Source organism: Chiroxiphia lanceolata, chromosome 1 (assembly GCF_009829145.1).
Source record: "Chiroxiphia lanceolata isolate bChiLan1 chromosome 1, bChiLan1.pri, whole genome shotgun sequence".
NCBI classification, from domain to species: Eukaryota; Metazoa; Chordata; class Aves; order Passeriformes; family Pipridae; genus Chiroxiphia; species Chiroxiphia lanceolata.
In genome coordinates, this window is record NC_045637.1 from 82,493,554 (window position 1) to 82,519,269 (window position 25,716).

Here is a 25,716-nt window from a genome sequence, read left to right on the forward strand (position 1 = left end):
TGCACTACCAGGAGCAGTGCAAATGTGTTTTTTTTTTTTTTTATCTCAGTAGTTCCTTACATTACCTCTTGTAATTTCTATGGTCTAGATTGTTCTGCTGATTCAAAGCAGCATCAGGCACCCAGGTTTCACACAGGTACAACAAGAAGGCTCAGTATTGTTAGCAGCTGCAGTGAAGTCCACACAGCAGTTCATTAATTTTAGTTGAAGTATAGCCTGGGTTTTCACATACATGCTCTGTTAGTTTAATGAACTGGGGTAAATATCTTACATATCCTGGTGAGGCTTCATGTTCTCTGATTTCAGGTTTGCACTTTTTTCTGACGTAGTATGAGAGAGTGAAGCCTATGCAGACAGATGAACTTCTACAGACTAACCCTTACTTCCTGAAAAATCTCTCTTGAATAAGTCTAGTAAAAACATCTCATTACAAATAGTGTATCTGGTGAAAATTGTCCTGCTGTGGTGTAATTCTATTTTGAGTGTTAAGTACCGATTATGTGAGTACTTTTAAAAGGTGATTTTTAGACCCCTAGTGGGTGGTGATTTCTCCAGGAGAGCTCTCACTTAGTTGTCATGTTCTCTGAAGTGAATTTTTACATGACCTCTCCTTATCTGCCACCAGTGACTTTGTATCCTATTACTTCTCCTAATATGCTTGCAACATTTATTTTTCCTGACATGTTTCTTGTGCAGGTGATACACTGAGGAGCAACCTTTCAAAACTCTAGTGAGAAGCAGTGTGGTGATTTACCTGCAATTGCTGCTGTTTGATTGGCACCGATCTTGAATGTCTAACACACTGCACGAATTTAGAGCTAAAACTGTCCAAGTAACGTTATCCTGGGCTACCAATGCTGTACTATTTCAGAAGTACTGTTTTATTATTTTTCTTCTGAGATAACTTGCATTTTGAGCAGTTTCTGGTTTTGTACTATACTGGAGGAAGCTCTTCACTGGTCATCAGTCCATTTATTCGTCAATTTATAAAACTACCCCATATTGCATATGTCAAACATTATCATTAGCACCAGTGTTTATACTTCTGCCATGATCTTCTGTTGATAGCTTGCTTTTATAATGTCTTGACAGATTTTCTACATCTTTAGGAAAATCCAGATTTTTTTTATCTTGTTTGTTGCAAGATATTCTCTTATAACAACAACTGACACTAACTTACTGAGTTATTTCCCCCAAATTTAAAGATTCTAAGAATTTCAGACTCATTATTTATTTTGGTTAGAAATTTAGATTTTTCATTGTCCCTGTGCTTAACAAGGTGCTTCAGAATAGACAGGATAGCTGGCCCTTCTACTTTTCCCATGTCACTTATAAGGGTAGTATTGCTTCACTACCATGAGTAGGACTTTCTTTGTTCACACTACAGTGTCAGTTTCAATATAAATAGTTCTGAGCTCGTATCTCTTTATTAGCGCTCTGTTTGTTAGACAAAATGAAAACTGTGTTGTTAAACTCACCCTTTAAAGTATTTTTGAGATTCTGATTTTGAGAGTCTTTTTCTCTGAGGGAGAAGGGAGGGAGAAGAGGGCACAGTGCATGTCACCATACTTGTAAATCATTACTTTTCGTATGACTTTTTAACTGTTCTAAAATTTTGGAGGTAGATGGATATTATTGTTGTTTTACCCTATGTACAGGGCCAGGAGATGGACTTTGATGATCTAGCTTCCTGTCCTGTAAAAGCAGTTTCTCAATCTTGGCAGCAACTTATTACCCATCATCATTTGCCTCAGTGGGTTTCACATTTCTCTCTTTTTTTTTTTTTTCTTTTTTCATTTTGTGAACAGCTTATTCCTCTGAAAAATGTACCTGAAAGGCCTTGAACAGCAAAATCATACTATTTCCTTCTGCTTAAATAAGCTTTCCACTTACATCCTAATCTTTTGTCCCTGTGTATATTAGATGAGTGGCTTTGTAGGCTGTAGGTCATTTATCTATCTCAGGTCCTGCAAAGTTTCAGCCCATTAGCTTCTTCTGCCTATTTAAGCTTTCTGAGATTTGCAAATTGATTTCAAAGTAGACGAAATATCTTTCTTTTCTTAAATTCTTGCCCCATAGTTTGAATTCACTTAAGCTGCTGAAGGAAACGAATATCCTGTTATTAATGATTTTAAAGATTCTTTTCAGCAGCTCAACTACAAGAGCAAGAATTCTTCAATCACTTCATTTTATTCTAGGAAAAATAAAAGGCCATAATGAAACAGTAGTAAAAGCTACAGTTGAGTTTTACAGGCTATAGAGTTTTACAAGCTAAACATACATACATAAGACACATGATGTATTTATTATTTTGCTTTTGTTTAGATCAAATTTTCAATTTATAACCATCATCATTACACTGTTGAAGACCATTTACAATGTCAACTAACATCAGCAGCAGGTCTAGCCCCTTGATAAGGTAATATATCTTATTTTTCAGGCTAAAAAGATGCTTTAAAAACTATTTTTGACTAAACAATTTTATATGGCTAAATCTTCTGAAACTCTAATGGCTGTAATTCAGTTTCTGTTTTCCTTATTAACAAGTATAAACACATTTAGATTTAAAGTTTGCATTAGTTTGGGCTACAGAAACAAGATTAATGGAAGATCCTCACAAAACTTGATTTAGATTAAGCATTTTGCTCAATCAGAAGTAATTAGGAAACTAGCCACAATTTTTATTCCAGAGGATACATTAGTTAGAATATCCACAAATTCCTAATCACTTGGGTGATTTGCTTATTCCAAAGTAGAACAGAATAATTTAAAATGGTTTTATTCATCATATTCTTCATTAAATCAAATAACAAAATGCATATAAGGAAATATTCAATATAAAGATTCTTTTTTTTTAGTACTAAATCCCCCACATACATGTGATTTCTAAGAGCTGTAGTCATGTACAAAGGAAAATAAGTTAGAAATTTAGAATTATAAAGGAGAGAGTCAACTCCCTCTCATGCTATCTATATCCACAATGAAGGGATATTGATATCTTTTCCAGGATAAGGCATTCCAGGGAAATCCTCTCTGACATCCTTTACTATTTTAAAGGAAATACTCATTCCTACTTTAATTACAACAGAGGAGTTACATGACTATATATTCTAACAAGGTTCTGGGGGAGTGATTTGGTCCTTGAGGCATGTCAGAGAGCCTGTAGGCTAAAACTGAGAAAAAATGAGTATCATTTTATAATAATTCCTCTTTTTTTTAATCAGGTTATTATTTCATTTCACTGCTTTTTAATTTTATTTTAAACTCTATATTTCTTTATTGAATTATTCTGTAAATAAACCCACATATAATCCAAACCCCTCTGAATTTCAGCCCTACTTGAAACTAACCACTAGTTATAATCCCAATTCTTTCTTCTTTTGTCTCCATTCCTATATTCCTTTGCTTCTTCGCATCAAAGGAGTGGGTATCACTTGGATGTGGCCAAAGTCTAATAAGAATCAGACATAGGAGAAATCCAGGATGGTAACTTATGATTAGTTTATGTTTTTAGAAGTACCTGACCACATGTTGTCTTTCTGGACATCTTCACTATTTCCCCAATTGTACTAATATAAGAAGTTAAGTTTAGCTTTTGATTACTCGATGTATCAGAAGTTCTTCCTCCTCAGAAATAGCCTGTTATCCTGTTTGCTTCATCTCACTCACAGCACACTAAAAAACCCCTCAGGTAAAGCCTCAAAGTAGTTTTCCAAGCAGCACAAAGTTCTTATAGAGTGCTTACCCAGCCAGCACTCTGTTTTCAGCCAGTCATCCCCCAAATGACAAGTTCCTTAATTTCCTTCGTAAACATCCACAAATAGTTGACTGTGGGACTCCCCTCCTGGCTCCTTCCCTGTTTGCCCCTAACTAAAGATTTTATTTTTCATGCTGAATAATTCCTCATACTCTGCACTCCCTGTTAATTATCTTTTGATTGACTCCCAGTTCTGCCAACCCCTGTCTCTGTTCAGTCTTTCAGAACTTAACTTCAGCTCCTATCAAACTCTTCTTCATTAATGACTATCACTGTCTCATTGCAGATAGCTTCTCAAAACTTTTGACTTCTCAAACTAGATGACGTGTACGTCTCAAATTAATTTCATTCCCATTTGAGATCTTGTCAAGAGAGTACATCACATTTCTGTGAGTTACTGTGGCCAAAAGCCATTATTTCAAATGCAAACAGTAATTTGCTTTACTATAGCCTTTAATTAGTATGCAATTAACCTGGATATGTCACCACTACATAGCTATTATTATTAATTATTCTATGCTAGCCAGGGCAGCTGGTTTTCTCTTATGTTTCCTCAAATAGCACTAACAGTAGACTTCCGAGCACTTCAAAAAGCCAGACTGTGCCCAGATTGTTAATGTTCTCTGACCTTCAGGGAAGCCTAATTAGAATAGTTGGAGAATTTCAAATGGAAATAAAGAGGATAGCAATTTATAATTAAGCTTAAGCATTTGGCTCCAGAAAGAGTTCAAAGGAAGTTAGACTTCCTCGGTGGTTTACTCTGCACTTAGCCAAAATGTTTTGTACATTGAAGATAAACCTGTTAGAATATAATATGGAATAACGAAAATGGGAATCACAGCCATGAAAAGATATACAAACAGAAAATTCTCTATTACACCAAGGGTCACCTACTCTTTGTCCCTTTTCACCCTAGGTACCTTAAGTTTCACAGGCAAGGTGTTCAGAAGCAAGAGGGGACCAAAAATGCTTTGGTATTGGATCTGTAGTTTGTCTGAGGGGAGAGATTAAGAAAGTATTGTTTGGCTCCATATTTAAACGATCTCACTAATATCTATGCAAGATAAATTCACACAGAATACCAAATCCGTATCTTGATTCAGATGCAGACCTTTGGTCTGAAATTATCATTATGGAAAGTACAAATGCTATCACTACTTCCTTAGATATGTTTAATAGGAAATAATGACTCATTGACTATTCAGAATAATTTCACAGAATCATAGAAATATTAAGATTGGAGAACAACTCCAAGACTATTGAGTTCAACCTTTGACTGAACACTCTCCTATAAGTAAACCATGGCACCAAGTGCCATGTTCAGTTGTTTCTTGAACACTTCCAGGGATGGTGACTCCACTACTTCCCTGGGCAACCTGTTCCAATGTTTGACAACCTTTTCAGAGAATAAGTTCCTCCTGATGTCCAACTTGAATCTGGCATAGCTTGAGGTCATTTCCTCTTGTCCTGTAGCTAGTTGTCTGGGAGAAGAGGCTGACCCCCACCTTGCTCCAACCTCCTTTCTAGTATTTGTAGAGAGCAATAAGGTCTCCCCTCAATCTTCTTTTCTCCAGGCTAAACAAACTCAGCTCCCTCAGCTGCTTCTCGTATGATTCACTGTCCAGACCCTTCATCAGTCTGATTACCCTTCTCTGGACACCCTCCAGCACCACAAATATCTTTCTTGAAGTGAGGGACCCAGAACAGGACACAGTACTTGAGATATGAACTCACCAGTGCTGAGTACAGAGGGACAATCACTGACCACGACTTCTGATCTGGGTCAGGATGCCATTGGTTTTCTTGGCCACCTGGGTACACTGCTGACTCACATTCAGCTGGCTGTTGACCAGTACCCCCAGGTCCTTTTCCACTGGGCAGCTTTCCAGGCACTCTGCCCTCAGCCTGTTATGCTGAAGTACAGGGACTAATGTGCAGGACCGGCAACTTCTCCTTGTTTAACTCCTACAATTGGCCTCATCCATTCAATCCAGCCTGCCCAGATCCCTCTGCAGAGCCTTCCTAACGTTCAGCAGATCAACACCCAACTTAGTGTCGTCCACCAATTCATTGTGGGTCCAATCGGTCCCCTTGTCCACACCCATTTCCTTACACAATATGTAATTGCACAATAGGAAAATAGCAGAAAAACGGAACTAAGATGCAACTGAGTATAGAGAGGGGAAAACGGTTCTAATGTTGTCCCTATCATTCTCATCCACAGGGAAGGATCTGTGTCTCAGACCTTTAGCTTTAAGAGTTTCTAGTCAGAGAAAGCACACTGAGACTGTGAGAAGGTGGTAACGCTGTGAACACTGCAGTGTGCAGTGATACCTTAACTTAGCTTTACCTGTTAGCTCCTGAGCTGAAAGCATTAAGCTCTACTAGGTTCATGCTGTACCCACACTTGCTGATTCTTCTCAGAGGCAGGCACAATTAACCCAGCTTTAACCTCTCTCCTTAGAGAGTCCCACCTTCACATTGCATCACATTGCAGATTTGTGCCCTCTCTGCAGTAGGCAGCTCATCGATCTCTGACACAGCACTGCCTGAGCGAGGAGACATGCTTAGCTGTCAGTTGTTACTGTTTCCTGCACACCATTCATTTTTTTCCTCATTGGTCATGTCAGTTAACAGTCTGCAGAGTTTCTTTCATTAGTAATATTTCTTCTCCTTTGTGTAGTCTCCAGCATTGAAGAAGAACGAAGGAAGAAAATCCGTTCCATTCAGCAATGTAACAGTGGCTCCCCTCTTCACACTTTGGAGCACAAACTGATCCAGGTTCTTCTCCTAAGTTAAGGCAGAAAGTGAGAAAAGGAGATTTGCCACTAGGACTCTGCTGGTTTTAAGCCAAACATCTCAGTGCCACAGTGTACAATGATACTCAAAATGTACTGAAACAAAGACTATGAGAAGCAGTCACTAAGCAGTGACTTCAAAACAGCTATTACCACCACAGCAGCAATGATGCATTGCAGATGGGATATGTGTCTAATCTCTTCATTTCACCTAGAAACAATAGATATTAGATATTAATTTCACCTAGAAACAATTAGATATTCAGTTGTTCTGTTAAAAACTCATAGGCACTACATTTATTAGCTTATTGCATTATAATTTTTAGCTTGAAGATGTAGACTTATTTTTCTTTAATCAATAGCAAGAAATGAAGCAGAACTCAGAAAATGCACTAGGAAAATGGTCTGTACTGAAGATGAGCACTCCTACAAAGTAGTCTTAATTAATACTCCTCTCTTTTTTGGCCAAGGAGATCGGTAGCTTAAGACAACCCTCTCTGGTTCACATACTTCTTTGAGTATGTGTTTCACTTACCCTTCTTATCACCATGAGGATATAGAAAAGGGAGAAAAATAATAACAATCCATTCATGGAGCACCATTTTAAACTATGACAACTCTGTGCTAAGTAGATGTAAGTTAAAGCCCTAAGATATTATCATTTGCAAGGTCTAAACTCCAGGTATTTTGTGTGAAAGAAATTAATGAAAAACCTAACATCTTATGATAACCTGTATGTGTCCTGGCCTCTTTTTTGTTCACATTGTTGTACTGACTTATTTTCTAAGGATTTATTATTACTTTTCAAGTAAGTTCATGAAGTAGGTTAAAAAAAAAAAAAGGCAGGTTGACACATTTTTTTTTCTATTTTATTTTTTTTTTCCTAGAGGACTGCATGCTATGAGAAACTGTTTTTATTTTTTTATTGTTTATTTATTTATTCTTCCCTGACATATTTCTTTTAATTTGCCTTAATATTCAAGCAAAGATTTCATTCAAAACTTGGAAAAAGAATGAAGAAAGGGTTTAAGAATGTCCTTTTAAAGAGTCAGTCTTTTAGCATGAATCTGCAGTAAAAAATATTTAAATATTTCAATAAAATGTATTTTTTACTTCTGGAAATATCTATACAGCTTTTTCCAATTATATTCCAAGGTAATGTTCAGCTTTCAGGATCTGATTTCACATTTTTGTGGGCATGTTTCTGATAGTAGATTCCTGAAGAGAAGCACTGGCATTTCATGTCAGCATTGAAATTAGAGGATGGTGTGTTAATTTGCTCTTGTGGTTTATGATAAACCTAGCAACAAAACATTTAACTCCATCTAAATCTCTAGAGTGTTGTAGACTCCTCAGAGACAGAACCATAACCCAAGAGATTCCCTTTTTACAGGAAAAGATAATAAAAAACAGACAAAAAAATCATAATTCTGCTTTGACAGGTAATATCACCCTGTCATGATCTTAGGAAGAAGCCTTGAAAATCTGTTTACCTGTGAAGTCACTGTTTTATCTTCTCTGAAAAGGGATTGTCTTCCTGATTTATCTACTAACCTAATGTCCATTAATGACTTAACAGTCAGCAACCAGATAATTGTCATTTCATAAAAAATACTGAAATGAATGTGGGAGAGGAGACATCCAGAGAAAAGTGCATTCTCAAGCACAAAATAATTTGCTTGTGCTGGAGAATAAGGTGTGGTCTTACCTACAGAGTTGGCCATAGGTTCACTTTCAAAAAGCCCAATATGGCAAGAGACTTAATCTGCTTCTTGGGATTTACTTCTTTTGATTTTACCAGCTCTACACTTAAGTGTTTGTAATTATGCAAAATTTACTGTTGCAACCATGAAATAGCAATGTTTTTACCTTAAATTTGACCCATCTTCAACCCATTCCATTTCTATCCTATTTAGAGCATGGATTCTGGACCCAGGAACTGCTTCTTAATCTCTTTTCTTTGTTCACAGAATCTTATCAAAAGAAATCAATGAAAGGGAATGGTGGGTGACTGTCATTAAGTCACTTCATGTTAGAAAGGTTTATATGGCCTCCTGTCCCATCTCTGTGCTACTGCTCCTTGGAAATGGATTCACTTCCTTAGAATTCCTGTCTTCAAAAAAGTTGATTGTATTTATTTATTTGTTATATTATTGATGTGTACTCAGAATACTAGCTGACAGTATCTATCTATGCAGGAATACAAGAGCCAGTACAAATCTAGAATAACTATACATGCTTAGTCATTCCCTGATGTATTTCTCATTTCTCATTTATTCATAATTCTAATGGAGCTTCATCTCTAACCTCAGTATGGAATGGATCAAATTCTGAGCCTGATATCTATAATAGTTTGGAAAAATACGCTTTGAAGCCCAACCCACGTACAACTCCATTGCTCACTTTGAACCTGAAAATTTATACCAGCTACAAAAACTCTAATTTTAAGACACTATTAGCCAATGATTTATGAAACACAGAACCAGTAGTATCGTTAAGAGTTGTAAAAAAGAAGGGAAAATGAAATTCTCGTTTCTAATTCTGATTTAGGCATTAATAAAGTGGGTGATATCTCTGCTTCCCTCACTGGCTACTATATTTCTAGTGCAACTCTTTATGATTTAGCTACATGAGGATAATGTACTTTTCTTTATTCAAGCTACTGTAATATTAGCAACACAGTTGGAAATATTCTTACATAAATATGCATATAGTCCCTTCCTTGCACATCAGAATAACATCCACAAAAATGGTAGAAAGCTTCTGCTGTTCTGTTAATTGGAGCCAGAATTTATATTAAAAATTATTTAAAACATATTTGACTGACAAGTAATACATTCTAAATGACTGCTGATATTTTTGACAGACATACCTAATTACCGTTAATTAGTTCAGAATTAATTATAAAATGACATGTTTACATTGATTAGTATGCATCAAAGTGTAAATGGTCATTCTGAGGACACAATTTATAGTTCCACAAAAAGGAAAACACACAGACAAATCTGGCATTGCATAAGAAAAGTCTCTGAACAGAAGTGTTTCTGCATCTAATGATACACTCCACATGGCTTGTTGAAATAGGGCAGTATTTGCAACAAACTAGAAGCAACTAAAACAGCAGTAGTTGCAGTTCTTCTGCTATAAGACTGAACAGTTTTGTCAGCTTTTCATGAATTCACCATCATAATTAATATTTCCATATTTTCTTTGAGAAATGAGTAACAAATTTCCATAAAATTATTTTGCAAAAAAGTCTCAGTTTATCTTGGTAGTCTTTCCTTCTTCTTTTTCCTTCCCCTAGAAAAAAATACAAAGCTTTCCTTCAGACAAGAGAAAGATTTCAGTGAGGATAAAATAATGAATATCTGTGTGCAGCTGCATATACTCAGATAAATTAAAAATATGTATGAGGTAGTATATTCAGCTACACTGAACAGCTAGAATACATGAGGAAAAAAAAAAATCCCTTATGCTCCCACATTCTTTTCTTTGTGTTAACACAAGAGGTTATACAAATGATCGAGCTAAAACCCAGCATGCTTCCTGTCTGTGATCTTCATGTCCCATTTCAAGTTACAGAACTGTGCGATGCACCCACAGCACTGTGAGAATTGTTCAAGGTTCAGTTGTCTTTTAGTGTTGCTGGAATTGCAGTAAAGGGTTGAGGAAAAGGCCATGGCTGCATAAAAAAGAGCAAATAAATGTTATTCAATTACAAGCAACTATGTACTATATTTTGCATCTTTACTCCTCAAAGCATATTCTGGTGCTCATGTGAAGCCTCCAAATGAACATAGACGAATATTCATGCAGCACCTTCTTGAATCCAGTAAAATGTACCCAGAAGGTTGTTTTTGCCCTGCATTCAAAACATTAGAAATGTATCTATTAGAAAATTTATCTCTTGACTTAGTTAAAAGATTTTGAAATTGGTGAAAATGATGCTGCATTATGAAAATGCAGGACAGAATGCTATTTGACATATCGGTGACATACAATGTCTTTCAAAAGGTAAAGTCTGACAGAGCTCTTTTACTAACAGTTGTGAATTTGATCAATTCAAAATGAAATGCTGTTTTTCCTATAGGGGTATGGTTTTTGGGTTCTTTTAGTTGCTCAGTAAAAACTGAAACCTTCCCACAGAATGAAATGGTTTAAAAGAAGGAACTGGTAGAAATAAATCCATTCCCTGCAAGTTTCTTGCCTGAAGGCAGAGATTCTTGGACAAAATTCCCTACCTTTTTTATTCAAACTAGTGAATTTAATGTTCTAACATAGTTTTGAGTTTACACTGGCAGGAAGGTGCTGCTTATTAGCACAAGCACGTGTGATTACACAGTTTTATAGTTTTACAGAAGCTTTATTCAAACATCACCTAATTGGTGTCTCTAGCCTTAAAATATTCTGTTGTCTGGAGCACTCTATAGAGTCCTATCGGTTGCATTACAGCGACACTACAGGTGTATATTCTGGATCCCTTTCCCCACCCACGACGTGAGGCGGCCCAGTTCTAGTTCCGTTTCCATCTGAAGAACCATTCCGACGTCTTGAAGGATGGGGAAAGGGAACTCCAGAGGTTTTCTCAGGGGTTTCTTCTGTCCCTGAGGCTGGAGGGGAGAGGTGCCCTCCCCTCCCCCCACGCACGTGGTCCCATGGCAGGCACAGAGACAGCACACCGGGCGTGGAGAGGAGGCAAGAGAGAGTTTATTGTTGGGGATGTTACATTTATAGGGTTTAGGAGGATTCACAGAGTAACCAATTAGAAGTCTCAAGGGGCTTACAGGAACACCCAATCACAGGAAGGGGTTAACAAAGGCCAATGGGAAACACCTCAGGACACCTTCCCAGGACATTCCTGAGATAACATTACCGTGGGGGGTGTTGGGAAGAAGAAGCACGTGTTTGCAAAGACCACCAAAAGCCATTTTAAGACACATTTAAACAACAGATTTCCCATATAATGCAGATTTACTGCCACAGTATATGATCTGGGTTTCCCTATAATCAAAAGAATTATAAAGGAGTAACATGCTGACTCTTTTCAACTAGGCACATCTGACTGTTATTAGTTAAAGTAAAAATCTTGCTTCCTATGCAGATACTATACATTGAAAACAAACAAACACACGCAAAGCATAACCCACCAAGACAAAAAAAAAAAAAAACCCAAACATAAAAACCAACCAAAAGAGTAAAATATCTTTTCTAATTCTTATGTATGTTCTGTGAGGGGGATTTTCTCAGCTACACACAGATTATGTGGTTGAATGAATGGTGCCTAATCATAATTGATACTTAACAGCTTACTTTGCCATGAGTTAATGCCCAAATTCATCACATATCTAAACCATGTTATTGACAGAGTAAAGGGGGAGACAACAGATCTTTACCTCACCTCCTTATGAGATGCTCAGAAAGCACAGTGTAGGCATATCCTGGGACTTCATGTTTGTTAAACTGCATTTAAATGCATTTGAAATTATTAGTATAATGTGAGTCAAACCAGCCATTGATAGAGAGGATGAAAAGAAAATTTGAAGTTCTACATATCTAAAAGCATATGTAGGATAACATACCATATTTGTTAACACCAGTTCTTCTTTCAAGGTTTCATTTGAGATGCAAGGCTAGCCTGGAACAAATAATTATACATAAATAAAACCGTACCTTTAATTCAAATTAAAATATGTTCTTTCTGCATTTCAACCACTGCAGAGCCAGCCAGAAAATGAAAGTGATTGGAAAAAGATTTGAAACAAAAATGAAGTTGACTAACCTATTTTCATGGAACATGGTGTCTTTTTACCTTTCTGCATTACCAGTCAAAACTGATTTCATTAGTGAATCATTTTCTAAAATCTAAAGTAGTATTATAGAATAGTTTATTCTATGTGCATGTAAAGCTTGCAGCATCTTCCAAAAAAAAGGAACAATCAATCATATAAGATTACCTTCTCCTCAGAGTACTTTTATTTCTCAATCTGTTTGTTTCTATACATCCTTTTATTTTTTATGTATATATTTCATTCTCTTGCTGTAAACATTGCCCCACAGTTGGATACACAAAATTAAATCATTTAATGGATTTGTGGTTCAGTTGATTGAGGTCCCTGGGTCTCTGCACTCCTGGTAACCATCTTATTTGGTCTGTTACTGTCATTCACTGTCATTTCCACTTGGCTGGCGCCTGTGACAGGTCAGATTACGGGATGTGATCAAAATATGATATGAAAGAGAGGACTGTGATTCTGATACTGATGGGTAGTGCTCCTCTTGCTAAAGATATCTGAGGAGATCTTACTAAATGCAGTTTCCTCAGGGTGTTTGGGGAGTCAGTGAAAGAATTGATGCTTAATAGAAGGACAATCTGTATACATTTACTGATAAGCCGATGCTTTCTGAAATATGGTTCCTTTGCACAAGTATTGTTAAAGGTAGGAGCTACTTTACTGATGCAGTATTCTTTTAAAATAAGTAGCATTTTAAAACAAGTTGAGTAACCTTTCATCTATCTTTTGTACATTTACTTTGGTGTGTTCTGTTCTGTTTATCTAAATAATATCAGATTTTGGAGTGTTAGATTAATTGTGCAGTCTTTCTCTACTTTCCCTACCAGAACTTCTCCATTTTCTTACACAATAGCTGCAAAATTTAGAGAATATGCCAGGGTTTGGGATTTTTTTTTTTTCCATAACAGCTTAGTAAAATAGCTCAAAATATTTAATGTGTGTGCTATTAAAGAACTTGACAGATTGTGGAAGAAGTTGGAACAAATCAGTGTTAGTAGCTCTGATTTAGAGACAGATACTGCAGCATCTTCAGCAACCGCAGTCAGTACATTACTGTGACTCTAAATAGTTTTATAAAAGTAAAATAAAAATATGTTGGTATTGTAATAATAAAAGAAAAATCTAGTTCTGGATGAAACTAGAATTGCAAATATAAATGGTGGCATCTCAAGGGATCAGTACTAATCTGAATTTTTTTTCTTTAGTAAAACTTCTGAAAAAAAAAAAGAGTATATATATTTCTGTTAAAAATATCTCTGAGTTACTGTGGGATTTTGTAGCTCATTTTATCCAAAGTGTAAAGCCAAATTTATTGGCAATGCGGCATAAAGCGTAAATGTGAAATTCACATTCCACATGAAATATGAAATGGGATGAAGTTAGTCAATCTGTCTTTGCTGTCAGAGTAAAGATAATAAATAATCTAACTTGTCACTACTACAAGGGAAGTAATGTAGATTACATAGCATTAAAAATGGTTAAAATCATGACATATATGTAGTAGGATGTCTTCTACAAATGAACAAACCTGACTCCTAAAAGTTCTATCTTCTCCATTCCAAGTAGTTTTTTGGTCTGTTGTTTTTTCTTTCTTTTTTTTTTTTTTTTTGTAATCTAGAACTGCTTCATATGTTATAAGAAAGAATTTTTCTGTCTGCAGTTTTGTAAGAAAGATCATGACTGTACATACTTTCCTTTTTCAAGAACTTAAGAGTGCATGTTTCTGACCACAGAAGTTGTAACTTGTACTGTTTTCACATCAAGAAGGAATGTGGTTAAAATAAATTGGGTTTTCTTTTACATTCACATGTGGTTAATATGGTTTCTAAAACTATTTCTGTGCTCTCCTCGTTCAATTATAATGTATACAATATCAAAATATCATTCCATAAAATAGTTAAATTTCTTCTACCAAAGAATTTTTTGGGAAAGTCTAAAATACACTGCAGAGGACATACATAGATGCATTTTCCACTATAAACAACAAGTTTTTTCTGAGAAATGTTTCAGGGAAACTTCAGCTTATTTGATTTCAAAACTCCAAATGCTGCAGAAAAATGGGTACCTCATGGCACTGGAGCCTAAGTCTATCAAAAGGCCTCATCTCTGATGCAGGTGTCTGCTATCTGATGGTTTGAGCTCAGAAAAGTAAAGAGTGAGCCATGAAACAAAAAGAAATTGATGTAGCTGATGAATTATATATGAATACTAAAATACTGTGGAGAAAAATATTCTAAAGACATTTGTAAAGACTAATTTGAAAAGAACAATAATAAAAGTTGCTTTTTTTTTTACTTGTATAGACTCAATATGAAGTTTCTAAATATTTCTTATACACAATGTTTCTCCTCTTGTGCCCATTACTCTTCATGTCTTTTTCTAGACATAGAAGCCCAGAATTTTCTTTCTATTTCTCTCATGTCTACCCTAGCCTCATGGAATCATACTGAGCTCTGGAGAATATGAATGTCTTAGTAGATCCTTCTGCCTTAGAAAAGAGATGCCAATGAATATCTCTGAAACTCTATTAATATGCTTTCTTTCATCTGTGACCTGGTAGTGTGAAGAGAATGTAAAGGAGTGGAACTGGTTCCATTGACAAACTTCTTCTATATACCACTGAATTCTCCTTGCACAGAGAGTCAAAATTTAGAATGGGCAACTGATAGACCATGATGGAAAACCTATGACACATGAAATTCTCCAAGGTATGTATTGGAAACCTTCAGCTTTCTTGCAATTTTACCACAAAAGGCCCACCACAATCTCTTTGCTCCCCTTGAAACTAGAGGGCTTAGGGAAAGGGGGTATCGTACCTTTACATGCTGTCTTCATCTCTCACAAACCTTTCTACATCTAGCAATAGAAACACAGTAGTGTATTGGAAGATTCTGGAGGAAGGCAGGAGGGAAAAGGCTTCTTCACACACCAAATGGAAATCATTCTTTTAGGTGTCAGGTATGAATTACTGAATTTTTCAAAATAAAAAGATTTGGGTAGATGACGCTGTTATTTTCTCATGTCACCTGACTACATAAAGCTTTTCACCTGCATTTCATGTAATGTAATATGACGAGTTTCAGCAGAAATTCAAATTATAATCATATTAACTCCCTTGTGGTATGGTACATCATGTAAGTCTGAAAACGTGTTGGCATTAATAAATAGCAAATTGATACCTGCAAGAAAACAGTAGTTTCATTATTAGTAGGTTCTTTGCTAAGGGACAAAATCTACTTTCTACTTCCTTACCTTGTTTTAAAGATGAAACAGAATTGTATTTTTACAATTATTGTACCTAGAGAAAATTAATGTCTTCTCTGCTGAAAAATTAAAACCTTATATTTTTCCTCTTCTAAATCTTGCAGGAATATTTTATCAATGACTTCAAAGAGGGTAAAAGAATTATTATAATTAGACAGTTTATGCTACATGAATGCTCAGAACTGAAGAAAGATATAAGTTATTTATTCAGTTACTTTCTGTCTAACAGAATCAAGACTTTATATGCTGCATAATTTATAACTTAGTAGGAAAAAACATGTTAAAAACTTGCTAAAATTATTATTCTCTCCCACAAATGAAAGTTTAAATTAAGAATTCCACTGCAAGCTTTACTCTGTTCATCTCAGCATATGCCTTCCAGACCCTCATCCAAAAGGACCCTTTTTTTTTTTAAATGAATGAGAATACTCTTTTAGTTATTTTTTTCTGGAGTTTATGTCCCTGCTTAAGTGCTTTGATAGATCAGACCCTATAGAAGGATTTAGTAATTTTAGGATTAGCACTGCAAGTTTTAGGAGGTCTTGCAATGACTCAGGTAATTTAAAAAAAATCTTCTGGATTCTGCTGTAAATTTTACTTGTTGAGGAGCAGATTTCAGTGGCGGTCTGAAAAATAAAAGCTAGACACGATCCCAGTATGGGGGAACTGGAATAGTCTATTGAACATGAGAACACTATTTTAAAGGTATCTGAGGTTGGACATGTTAATGAAGGGGACGAGTTATGTTAATTATGGAATTACACAAGTTTTTACTGCAATTTCTAAATAGTTAATTTTTCTTCTAGTAGGATTACATGGGGGATAGAGGAATTACAGGGGTTTAGACATGATCTGATACAATCATCTCAAAAGTCTTTTCTGATTTCTGCTGGAACCAGGCTTGATCCATAAGGTAGAACTTTAACAGGTCTTGTGAGAAGGGTCCAGCTCCTTCAGATCACGAGATTTTTGTCAGCCCTTGTTTTCCTTTGCTGAAAGCTGGGTTTGGGCTCCCACAGATTTCCATTCTGGAAATGGAACGGCATCATCAGCCAGTGAAAGACACTGCATTAGATACATTGTAAGAATAAGTGCTTAATCTTTCTCCCATAATGACAGTTGGAAGAAGGGACGCTGCTGGGGAGAAGAGCTTTGCACCTGCCTGAACTAGGAAATAAGCAGATACCAATATTGGAACTTCACTGTGTTCATTGAGAAGCTCTTAAATCTGTCCTACAGCCTAACAAGCTAACACTCTCCCAAACCAGCACCACTCTGGAGTCAGCGTGGCAAGGTGACTGTCCTTAGCAGATAATTTGCATTCAGCCATCTGTTTTCCATGCTGATGGCACGTGTGTATAGTGTCTTATGCCAATTGTCCTCAGTGCTAACAAATGGTCTCAGGAACATTTAATTTACTTCTATGGATGTAGCTTCCAATCCTCATTAATATTAATATTTAATATTAAAAGGCAGAAATTCTTTTCCTAAATTTATTTGCTCATTCACAGAAAGTTGCTTGTAAGTTTCTAGGACTGAGAAAGTATTGTTACAAATGCTGAATATCCCTCACACAGAGAAGTATAAACAGACCAAGGCAACTGTTCATTTGCTAACCAGCCACATTTGACATGTGGTGCTCTTTAGTTTTGTTTATGTATTGGCTATTTTCTCCCATTTCCTATGAGTTTTCTACAGACTGTAAAAACAAAATGTGCAAACTGTAGAATTTAAAACATTTTATATTTTTCTTATTGGCCCACAAATGCAATGCAAGAACGCCTCTGTAATAGAATCACAGAATCACAGAATTATAGAATGTCTTGGGTTGGAATGGACCTTAAATATCACCTAGTTCCAACGCTCCTGCTGTGGGCAGGGATATTTTGACAAGACCATATTACTCAGAGTTCCATCCAACACAGTCTTCAACACTTCCAGGGTTGGGAACATTCACAACTTCTTTGGGTAACCTGTTCCAGTGCCTCAACACACCCACAGTAAAGACTTTCTTCCTAATATCTAATCTAAACCTACTCTCAGTTTGAAGCCATTCCCCCGGTCCTGTCACTGCATACTCTTGTAAATAGTTGCTTGCAAATAACCTGTGGTACCTCAAGTCTTTTATAAATTTTTATAGAACTTCATAGTAACAGATAATTATTTAGTGAATAATAGAACCTTCCCATCATTTAGCCCTTGACTTGCTCTTACTAATTTTCCAGAGTCACTTTATTCAAGATTTACTGGTGTGAGGTGATACTAAACTTTCTGCTTTCTCACTATGCAGAGATCTGTACACCTAGGCACAGTTTACATGCATTTGGAGCTTCATAAGTAGACAGACATAGGTTTAGCTTAAGTAAAAGTCATATTGTGTGATCTTTTTTTCCATGGTAGATTATGAAGCAATAGATGGAAGAGAAAAATTATGTCAACATCTCTATCCACCATCTACCAGTCTCCTTTTATAAGCAGCTGACGTGAGAAGGCACAAAGATTGCACAGTGACGTAGCAATGATGTCTCTAGCCTCTTTTTGGGCAACACACTTAAACATTTCTGATAAACTTTTGTTTTCTCCTCTCTCTGTCATAGTTTAGTATTCAGCTGCCTTCACTATCTTCCAGGCATATATCTTTACTGCAATGTTAGATTTTTACTTTTCTTTTGCTTCAAAATAACCAGTACCTTCCCTTCTTTGTAACATTTCCACTTTGAAAACTGTACTAAATTTGTAACGCCCTTTAAATTCATCAAGAGCAAGTTATCATATGAGAAAACAACTATTTTTGCAGTTCTTCCATTCAATTTTCTTTTGATTGTATAAGTAGTAGTCATTGTTCTTTGAGACTGTTCAACATATCAGAGATAATAATATTTGCTTGAGTTTTTATACCCAATTAAGTTTTACTTTCTGACAGTATTTCACAGAATCTCTGGTTCATTTCTCTTAATGTGGCAGCTGGCAGAACATGGGAAAATCCTATAGCCTTTTGTTCTGTCCCTCTAACAATTTTTATATCTAAGGAAAAGAATTCCCTTGGTTCTGCTTCTACACATTTTTCTTAGTAGATAATATCTTGTACAAAAACAGAATTGTTCTTGGACACCAATACTTGTCAGTGTATGATCATTACTTTGGAAACGAAAATTATTACTGTATATAATACAATGGTCCATACAAAAATGCAGTTTTCCAAGAAATATGTTTTTAATTATTTCAAACATGAAATATATTTCTAAAATTATCATTAAATGCATCATCAAATAGATCTTCCTGATACTGCATCTCAGAATTTCTTGAAGTATAAGAGGATCCCTTTGACAAGTCCACTTATATGTCTGTTACTGTATCACGTCAGCAGAAAACTTTCATGGAAATGAAAAGTTCACCTCTCATGTAACGTAATTTAAACAATGAATTGAAATATGGTGACTCCTCCTTCTCTGAGGAGTCCAACAAGCATCAGTTCTTACCCTCTCAGTTAACTAATTTCAACTTTTAGGTAGATAAGCAAAGTTTTCATAATGTTACTGTGGTTATTATGTACATGATAGAGTAAATCAGAAGTCTTAGAACAGGAAGTACATAAACTCTAGTTTTATTCTAGAGATGTTAAAATACACACCTGTTGAAATCTTTAATGAGTGCCTCGATTCTGACAAAAATCTCAATTTATTCCTCCAGTTAAAAAATAAAAGCTAGCAAGGACAGGGAAAAGAATTCATCTAAAAGGAAGCAAGTAAAATATTAGGAAATTTAAAGAAAATCTGGGAAAGTGGGGTTGAGGTGGGATAAAATGTATTTTAGAACATCTAGAGATAACCATCAAAGTTAGCACTGTGACTTTGTAACTCCAACGTTTTTCAGACAGACTTTCATAATACAAACATCACACACAGACTTTAATGTGTGCTGGAAAACTAATATGTCTCGCAGATTCATAATATAATAAACGACTAGCCTATTGAATCATGTGTTATTTATTGTTCTCTGAGAAAGGAGCAGGGATTTTTTTGTATTACTTCCATAATGTGTTTTTCCAATAACCCTATAATGTTCTGTAGTGAGAATTTTTAACTTTGAAATTGCTCTAACTTTCCATTTGTACCAAAACTTCAGCAGAAGCTTGTCTTCCTTCTAGAGTATGCTCTAACTGTAGGTGAAAAGGCAATGAAAGCACATAGCAGCTATGACAGGAATGCAGTCACGTGCAAGCCCTGATCATGTGTAGTTGCCTGTGGATTAGAGATCCTGTTCATTTGATCACACTTATCCTTTACTTCTTCCATTATTTGAGATACTAATGAATAAGTAAACCATGCTGCTGGTCTAAGGAGTAGAGAGAAGTAAAAGGAATGAAAGCATTCATTCCTCTCATTCCCTGTTTCCCTTTCCTCCCTTGCCAGAATACCCATAGACAGAGACAAGTGTAAGTGACTAGACTTTCCTGCTCATTTTTGTGGCCACTGATGCCCCTCACCAAGAAGTGAAGATATGACTTTGGGTTTGTAAATTTCTTTAGTATACTTTCAAAAGTATGGCTACTCAGGAGGAGTTTAGGAATATAGTTAGGTCATGTAGAAAGAAAATTAGAGAGACAAAGGCACAACTTGAACTTAATCTTGCCACTTCTGTGAAGGATAGCAAAAAGTCTTTCTACAGATCCATCAATAGCAAAAGGAGGGACAAGAAAAACCTCCATTCTTTATTGGACATGGGTGGGAATATAGTTATCAAAGATGAGGAAAAGGCTGAGGTATTTAACACCTTCTTTACCTCACCTTTCAACAGTAAGATAGGTTGCCCTGAGGACAGCTGGCTTCTGGAGTTTGTAGACAGACATAAGAATCTGAACAGCCCCCCTGTAATCCAGGACAAAACAGTGACCCGCTGAGCCACTTGGATCTCCACAAGTCTATGGGACCAGATGGGATCCATCCTAGGGTGATGAGGGAGCTGGCAGAAGAGCTCACCAAGCTGCTCTCCATCATCTACCAACAGTCCTGGCTCACTAGGGAGGTCCCAGATGATTGGAAGTTGGCAAATATCACGCCCATCCACAAAAAGTACTGCAAGGAGGACCCAGGAAACTACAGGCTTGTCAGCCTGACCTCAGTGCCTGGCAAGGTTATGGAGCAGATCATCCTAAGTGCAATGACACAGCAGCTACTGGATGGACAAGGGATCAGACCCAGCCAACATGGGTTTAGGAAGGGCAGGTCCTGTCTGACCAACCTGATCTCCTTTTATGATCAGGTGACCCACCTGGTGGATGAGGGGAAGGCTGTGGATGTGGTCTACCTGGTCTTCAGCAAAACCTTTGACACTGCCTCCCACAGCACACTCCTGAAAAAGCTGGCAGCCCACAGCTTGGACAGGGGCACTCTGTGCTGAGTTGAGAATGGGCTGGAGGGCTGGGCCCAGAGAGTGGTGGTGAACGATGCTGCATCCAGTTGGCAACCGGTCACTAGTGGTGTCCCCCAGGGATCAGTGTTGGGCCCAGTTCTGTTTAATATCTTTATTGATGATTTAGATGAGGGGATTGAGTCTACCATTAGCAAATTTGCAGATGACACTAAGTTGGGGGGAGTGTTGATCAGCTGAAAGGCAGGAGGGCTCTGCAGAGGGACCAGGACAGACTGGAGAGTTGGGCTGATTCCAATGGGATGAGGTTCAACAAGGCCAAGTACCGGGTCCTACACTTTGGCCACAACAACCCCCTGCAGCGCTACAGGTTGGGAACAGAGTGGCTGGAGAGCAGTCAGACAGAGGGGACCTGGGAATTTGGATTGACAGGAAGCTGAACATGAGCCAGCAGTGTGCCCAGGTGGCCAAGAAGGTCAATGGCATCCTGGCCTGGATCAGGAACAGTCTGGCCAACAGGACCAGGGAAGTGATTCTTCCCTTGTACTCAGTGCTGGTGAGGCCACAGCTTGAGTGCTTTGTCCTGTTGTGGGCCCCTCAGTTCAGGAAGGATATTGAGGTGCTGGAGCAGGTCCAGAGAAGAGCAACAAGGCTGGTGAAGGGACTGGAGCACAAGTCCTATGAGGAGAGGCTGAGGGAGCTGGAGTTCTTTAGCCTGGAGAAGAGGAGATTTAAGGGAGACCCCATCTGTACAACCTCCCTGAAAGAAGGTTGTAACCAGGTAGGGTTGGTCTCTTATCCCAGATAACTATCAGTAAGACAAGAGGGTATGGTCTTAAGCTCTGCCAGGGGAAGTTTAGGTTGGATATTAGGAAGAAATTTTTTATAGAGAGGATAATCAGGCATTAGAATGGGCTGCCCAGAGAAGCAGTGGATTCTCTGTCCCTGGAGGCTTTTAAGATGAGACTGGATGTGGCACTTAGTGCAATGATCTAGTAACCATGGTGGTAGTGGATCAAGGGTTGGACTTGATTATCTCAGAGGTCCCTTCCAACCTGGTTGATTCTATGATTCTATGAAAAGCAGTTGTTCATATTTCATACACTCAGTATATCATAGAAATGTAACCTGTAAGGATCTTCTTAGTCCTTTCCTACTCAGAGACATGTAATCTCATTACATATTCAGAGTGTAAGATACTGTACATAAAAATCTGCATGTTTAAAAAATAGGTGACAGCATGAATTTTCTTCAATTTTTTTTTCCTACCATTGCCATTGCAAAATAATTTCAGCACTTATATTCTGCAGTTCAGATATAGGGCCAGTGACATTTAGCAAAACATAGCAGATTTGATAGAATGTTACAGATTTACCAGCATGTTGTAACTTTACAGTTAAATTCTGAATTATAAAAAAATATAAAAATTGTTGCTATTCTCTAATATTTTTCTTATTTCTTTTTCTGTCATTTTATTTCTGCTTCAGTATTACAACAGAAATACCACATTATGCAAAAGACAAACTTGAATCCTTTTAAATCCCTTGTAAAAGCAATGTTAAATAATCAATTTATTTCTAACATTTAAGTGCCATCCTAAATTCTAGTTCAAGCACAGCTGCTTTTTTCTACTGAAAAATACAGACTCAAATGTTCACAAAAGGACATAATTTATCTTAATGATGGCATACTTGATGCATTACTGTACAGCACATGGGGGGCAGCAGTCCCACTGCTACCTGATATATAACTTCAGAGTCACAGGGAATGCAGACCCTGAAAGCTAGAGAATGACAGATAACAGGACAGGAAATATTTCACAGGCCAGTGTCAATAAACTGACACTGGCATATGTCTGAATCATGGAACTCCAGGTAGAATCATAATAAAGAGCATATAAAGCTGTACTTTCTTTACTGAGCACACAAAAGGGAAAACTAAAGCAATGTCAGCTAGATGTATTAAGTGAATAACTGTCTTTTAATTATATTTTTTTTCTAAAAGTAGAAATGCTATGTAGGAAAAAAAAATGAAACTACAGCACATGGAGGGGGAAGAGAATAAGATACACCCAGCTGGCATAAAAGGACTTAAATGAAATTAAGTTGCCTGAACAGCAGGAAACACAATTTGTGTCAGAAACTTTCAGACTGATCTCATCTGTCTCTCGAACAAGGCTATCAATCACTGTCTCATCCCTGTCTTCAGCATGGTTTTTCTTACCTCCAGCTGGCTTTACTTCAGCAGTGGAGTCATGTTAGCTGAAATACACTGGTTTTCTTTCCTCATCTTTTGTACTTCAGAATGTCAAATATTTTTGCCAACCCTGAAAAGGTATTATTCTACCTATATAAGTGAGCAATAAGCAGATCACAGGTAGGACTGGACTCTATGATGACCACAGACTTTGACTGACATCCATGAAATCTGGATTTTATTCTTACCTCTGCAGTGGACATTGAAAAATCCATCCTTCTGTGTTTAACTTTCCTCCATATGCAAGATCTCCACTTATACACTGAAGCCTTCCTTATTGATCATGAATTTCTCTCTCACAATCTATATCTTTTGTATGTATTCATACATGTAATACTTATAGAAGTCAAAGGCTTAGTCTTCCATGCCATGTATTTTAGATGTCTGTAATCTGGGAAGAGGCAAAGGATACTTCTTCAGAGAAAGAATCAAGCATTTCATTACTGTGCATACACATAAAATATGCAATTGCAGGAGGGTTCTCTGTTCAGGATTTTAAATTATTAAGACATAATACGAGAGTTAACATCAGGGAACACTGAAAGCTTTCTAATCTGTAAGGGAAAACAAACTAGGAGCTAAGGGTGGCAGCAAGGAAGGCAGAGCAGTGAGCTCACTGACAAGGGCACAGCAGCAAAGTAGCCAGATGAGAGGAGCAGAGCAGTATCCAGGGTCAGCTATCTGGCTGGGGATTGCCAGGCAAATTCACAATGATGGTGCAGATCTGAAGTCATGCGAGGATGCTGCAGGTCAGTGTCCTAGTCCAGATCAGCAAGGTACATAGATGGCAAGCAGAGACATGGATGCAGTGTAATTCAAACAGGGACCAGAACTGAGTGGCTTAGGATAAACACAACTCCTGAATAAAAGGGACCCAAGTCCCCCCTCCGGTCTCCTCTAGCAGCCCTGTGTCAAATAGCATCAAGGCCAGGTAGCTGCTCTATTACAGATGACCTTGAGCCCTCACTACCAAGTCTCCAGGATGATGGCAGAATTCAGTCAAGGCTTGGGCACTTAGTGGGTTAATAATGTGGTTAAAACCTACTTGAATTTGTCTCTGGAATATGTGTCATTGCATAAGTATGTGATAAATTTTATTGAACTTGTATAGAAAGATTTAGATAAGCATTACTCAAGTTACTACTAAAAAGAATGGCAGTTTGACTTCTCTGTTTCCCTTTGAAGTACTCTTACACCTGTTAAATTTTCATAGAATTCTTTGCGACAAAAGTGGCAAACACCAAAACCTTCAAGATATTTCTTCATCAGATACACTTTTCAGAAAAAGATCTATTGATTCATAACCAGTAATGACTCAACTCCAGAAGTCATTAGTAAATCAATTCAGGAAGATTACCTTTGACTTTAATAGTAATTCCACGCATGAGTGGTCTAAATGATCAGTCTGGCAAGATACCATGTTTGCTTACCATTTAGAAATTACTATATGACTATGAAATAGCTCCAAAAGCTTTCTGCTGCTATGTCTAATAATTTAGTGGCTCTGATTAGACCACATGAATTTCTGGATTCTAAATTGCTATGTGTTTTGCTATGACTTAGACCTTTCAAAACTAATCCCCTTAAATTCAGAACGTGGATGACATTGATACATCATTTTTCAACTTGGTAGATTTTCTTAAAACTGAGCTTCATCAGAGATCTGGGACAGCAGAACATTGATAACAGCAATGCTGCAAAAGAAAACATTTTGCCTTGCAGAAAGCACTTTCACTGTGCTTTGTTAGGTGATAACACTTAAGCTGAGGTAGGAATATTGTGAAATTGCCTGCTTTGTATGTATAGTAGCTACTTCCAAATGCAATTTTATCATCACTACATGATGTCAGTAACTCCTTTTGGAAAGTTGGAACTGCCCACTAGATCTTTCTTTCAAGTCTGAGATATCAGAACAATGACACCACAGCAACGTACATCACGGAAAATAGTACAAGTGAGTATATCTTTCAGACTGATAGTCAGAAATTAATAAATAAAGAAACATTCAATATTATTGATGGGACATCTCAAATAAAGAGCCTGGAAGCTGTTCTTCTCTGATGTCAGTGGCTTATGATGATTATTGACTTACCTTTTTGATTTAAGGAAGACTATACCACTAATGCATTTTTCAGAACCTTTTTAATATTTGATCAAGGATAAAGTAGATTATACATCAAACTTACTTGGAATAGTGCAGTAAGATGCAAATTCTGAACAGAAATTCAGTGAAAACTTTGATTGCTATTAAAAGAGAGATTACAATCATAATGATCCATCAGATTTCCACTATTATTAGGAAAAAGTAGACTACATGTATACCTGTTTTATGGGACTCTAATTAAGATTTCATCAATTATGAATAGAGAGATGTCAAAAAAAATCCTATTTTCTCCTCATCTACTCTGTGCATTGCCAGGGCTGCAAAGAAAGTGGACAGGATCTAACACAGAATTCCAGCTTATGTCAGGAACAAAAA

The 25,716-nt window shown here is 36.9% G+C and overlaps 1 long non-coding RNA gene across 1 annotated transcript; it reads right to left on the reverse strand.

Moving 5' to 3' along the window:
• Window positions 1–7,583: 7,583 nt before the first annotated feature.
• Window positions 7,584–25,495, reverse strand: LOC116792230. The gene is made up of 4 exons (XR_004359032.1): window positions 25,424–25,495; window positions 23,426–23,628; window positions 12,135–12,190; window positions 7,584–9,855 (listed from the first exon to the last, which is right to left on the reverse strand). It is a non-coding gene; the product is annotated as an uncharacterized LOC116792230 (long non-coding RNA).
• Window positions 25,496–25,716: the final 221 nt, after the last annotated feature.